Source organism: Dendroctonus ponderosae, unplaced genomic scaffold (genome assembly GCF_020466585.1).
Source record: "Dendroctonus ponderosae isolate FM_Combo_2020 unplaced genomic scaffold, Dpon_F_20191213v2 Dpon_F_20191213_6, whole genome shotgun sequence".
Lineage (NCBI taxonomy): Eukaryota > Metazoa > Arthropoda > Insecta > Coleoptera > Curculionidae > Dendroctonus > Dendroctonus ponderosae.
In genome coordinates, this window is record NW_026018814.1 from 8,147,745 (window position 1) to 8,151,741 (window position 3,997).

At 32.5% G+C, this 3,997-nt stretch overlaps 1 long non-coding RNA gene across 1 annotated transcript; it reads left to right on the forward strand.

Moving 5' to 3' along the window:
• Window positions 1-992: 992 nt before the first annotated feature.
• On the forward strand, window positions 993-1,513 carry LOC125504889. The gene is made up of 2 exons (XR_007281774.1): window positions 993-1,337; window positions 1,393-1,513. It is a non-coding gene; the product is annotated as an uncharacterized LOC125504889 (long non-coding RNA).
• Window positions 1,514-3,997: the final 2,484 nt, after the last annotated feature.

The following is a 3,997-nucleotide window of genomic DNA, read 5'->3' on the forward strand; positions in this document are numbered from 1 at the left end:
ATTTTCCATGACACCGCTAATTGTTGCGAAAAATGATCATAAGTTGATTAAATCGTTCATTTTAACATACCTAAGATAAGAGGTCGCGCGTATTTGTTGATTTAAAGCGTTAAATATTAAATGCTAACTTTGTTTCGAAGTGAGCCTTTTAGAACCATTTCAGTTGCATTATTGACAAAGGCAAAGTGTAAAAATTTATTAATTAAGACGAAAATGACAAGAACTTTAACATCTCTAAGTAGAATCCAATGTGGCAAGGCTTAAATAGAAAACACTTTTTTTGTTTAATTTATTTGCAATTGTTCTCGAAAGTTGATTAAATTCAACTAAACTTTAACAAATAGCAAGTTTTCTAAAAGATGCCTTTAAATGTTCAGGCATACAACATAGTAACATAAGTAAGAAAATGAGAACATAAAAATGATTACTGAAAAGTGAAAATAACTATAAATACTGATTAAATAATTACTCCAGTTCCAAATAATTTACAATAAATTCACATTATCTCGTCATCGAGGCCATTGTTTTAACGAACTTATTTTTGCGCAGTTAAAATAACGCAATTTAATTTAGAATCATCCTGTATTTAAGTATAATAATAATAAATATTTATTCTACAATAAAATACTATTGAATGGCATTATAAAACGGTTTTCTATAATTCTAATAATAAAACGTAGATATAAACACAAAAAGTCTTACGGGCTTTTGTTGTTACAATAATATGCAGACTAGTGTTTGGAACACTAGTGTTGCGCGGAACACAGTTTGGGAACCCCTGGTCTAGATGACCTAATTTTCCTGCAAAAGATTTAAATTCAGAGGCTTGCCCGATAAATCACAGCGTTGCCAATGGATTTTGAAGTAATGGGTTTTTTGCCTAAAAAAAAATTAGTTTTTAATTTGTTTCATTATTTTCGATTTTTTGTAAATGAGCTGTGCAATAGTGTTTATTGAAATTTTACTTTAAAATTGGAACTAGCCTTGGAAGAATTACTTGGTGTTACGTCCGAAGTTCGTTGATTATTATATGTGTCAGTTCCTTCAGTTTTCAGTTTAATAACCCATAGTGAATGCTGTGCGCCATTCGGTTCAAAGTAAAAATTTAAAAAAATTGCTTGTATTTTTTATTTCCGTGGCGACAATTGTTAATTTTTTCAAACAGCAAGTTTTTCTTTACCGTTTTGTGATCATTCTCCAATCGGTAGTGCGATTTTTGCAAAAATACAGATTTTTTCAACTTTGCAATTTTCTGACGTTTTCCTGTCAAACTGCAGCCCATCTTGGTTACTTGGTTTTTTCAATAACGGACAAGAAACTGATAACAACAACAGAAGGTAAGTACTATTTTTCTATTTATTGATCATTTCATAACCATTTTGTTTTAAACAGAAGAACGAGTTTCATTAACTGTCTAGGAATCGAATAATGTATGTAGTTACCTTGAATAACTGTTATACATGACATGTGCATAAATCTAAAACATGTTTAATACAATTGTATAATAATGAAATATCTATTCTCATTAATTCTGATCGGATCACTGGCAAAATAAAATTTTAATTCTAGAGTGAATAACCACACACCTGCAGTTATTAATTTAAGTGTCAACTATGATATAAGTTCAAGTGTCATAAGCCTTAAAAATATTTGAATGTTAATGATTCACTTATTGCGAAAGAATTATAGTTCAACTGAAAAAAGGATTGACTCCGAATGGCAGCATTTTAAGATAGATAGACAGATATGTTTACAAAAACTTATCTGGGTTCTTGGGGGGTGCCTGAGATTAAGTAACCCATTTCAAAATATTTACATATTTTGCTTTCAATTTTTGCATTTCCATTCCAGTCTTCAATCAAATGTTGTAAAATTTTGAAAAACGGAAAATATTGTACATATTGAGTAACAAAACGGTTTCGAAGTTTAGAATAAACATTCCCAACTTAATCCGAAAATTACAATTTTTTTAAAAATTAAAAAAATCAAAGTATTGTGCTATTAGATTGCTGAGATTAATTTTAAAGTCCTAGCAAAATTTATATTTGCTTATGAATGTATTAATGTTCATATTTGCGCAACGTTTGTTCGCTGGTTATTTGCAAAGGCAAGTTGTCAATTAGCGCTTCTAGACACCGCTACGCACAATCGGTGACAAAAAGAACACATTAACTAGGAAAATTCTGCACCTACTTACATAAACAGATCAGCACAAAAATCAAAATAATTACACCCACAATGCCGAACGCGACACCAACTATGAGCTCCCTATTTTCACTGGGTTGAAATGAGGCGAGAGGCTGAAGCCTCTTCTCAGCGACTGTATCTCCACTTTGCGCTACATCTACGTTCATCTCGCGGATTTATCACTGACAATGACAGGATAACATGAGCGAATTTTAACTGAGACGATAACGGAGATAATAAATCGTCCGAACTCGCCAGCAAAAAAAACGATTCTTTTCTCTCAGCGCCGCGTTCCAACGAGCTTTAAACAATTATTTATCAATTTGTGTTATCGTTATCAATAAACAGGTAGAGATGGTGATGTTGCGGATTTGCGCAAATCAGTATTAGCTGAATCCGATTTGTATCATTCGCGTTATGGTACTTGAGATTCCAAATAATACTTACTTTTCACTTCAATTTCTACTTAATATTGTGATTGATAGTTGGAATTTGATTCCGCTAAAATATTTTAATTGTTTTCTGCAATAAACTTGATTCTTATTGTAGACGCGGGCCTCGGTTCGATAGTGTTCATGTTGAGGATTTGGAGATAAGCGGACTTAAGTCCTTAAATCGACCTTACGTAATAAATTATGCCCACTGATGTTTCTAGCTCATAAGTACTTACCTATCTGACGTGATTTTATCGCATGTAAGCACGAATAGTTTGAATTCGATATACAGCGTCGTTTTTCCAAAAAAAACAATTTTAGTTTCATTGAACTTTACATTTCTGTTACATACAGAAGGTTGAAGAGAAAAACATGCAAGTGCAGGTCTCAGGACAAACCCAGCTGATGAGAACTAATCATATACCTCTTTTACAAAGTATATCGAAGGATGGCGGATGTTTCATCGTTCTTGCCATAAAAGAGTAGTCATGGTAATCAAATATCTTAATAAATGATGTACAAACATAGAAAGAAGTGTATTGTAAATATACAAACGAATTGAAGAAAGCAAATTTTTGGTATGTATACAGGGTGTCCCGTAAGCTCATGATCAAAAGGGTACTGCGACCTTAGGACCAAAAGAAGACGATCTGACCTAACTTTTATTAATAAAAAATGTTTGTCTCCCCTGCTATCGATGGTCAAAGTTCTTCAAAAAAATTAGCTTTTTCGAAATATCGGGAGAATGGTACGATGTGTTTTAGTGAAACTCGCTATGAATTTGTTCTTATGTAAGACTCATATTTTGATGAAACTATCGAGTTCAGCCGTTTTGGACAAGTGGTGAATTCTTGAGTGTCGTGGTACAAAAACTACCAGAACTTTTTAGTTGGAGGATGAAATCAACTCATTTTTTTTAGGTTGACGCACTAATCATTTATTCACAATTTTGTGCCCTTTGTAAAATCTTGTAGCAAGCATAGTTGTTGCGAAAAAAAATATTTCTGTTTCCTTGCCACTTAACAATGTTACACATTAACTGCAAATATCGTGATACGAGGCATAAAATCATTGTCAATCAATCTCACAAAGTCGTTTTGAACAACCTTTTCTAATGAAGAAATGACCGACATGGTCAAAGTATTAGGGTTTTGCGAAGACAATTTGCGTGAAAGCGTACGCGTTTACGAGGCGCATATTTGCAGTAATGTCTAGAATTGTTAAGTGACTAGAAAACAGACACATTTTTTTACGCAAAAACTGTGAATGCTACAAGATTTTACAAAGAGCACAAAATTGTGAACAAATGATTAGTGCATCAACCTAAAAAAATGAGTTGATTTCATCCTCCAACTAAAAAGTTCTGGTAGTTTTTG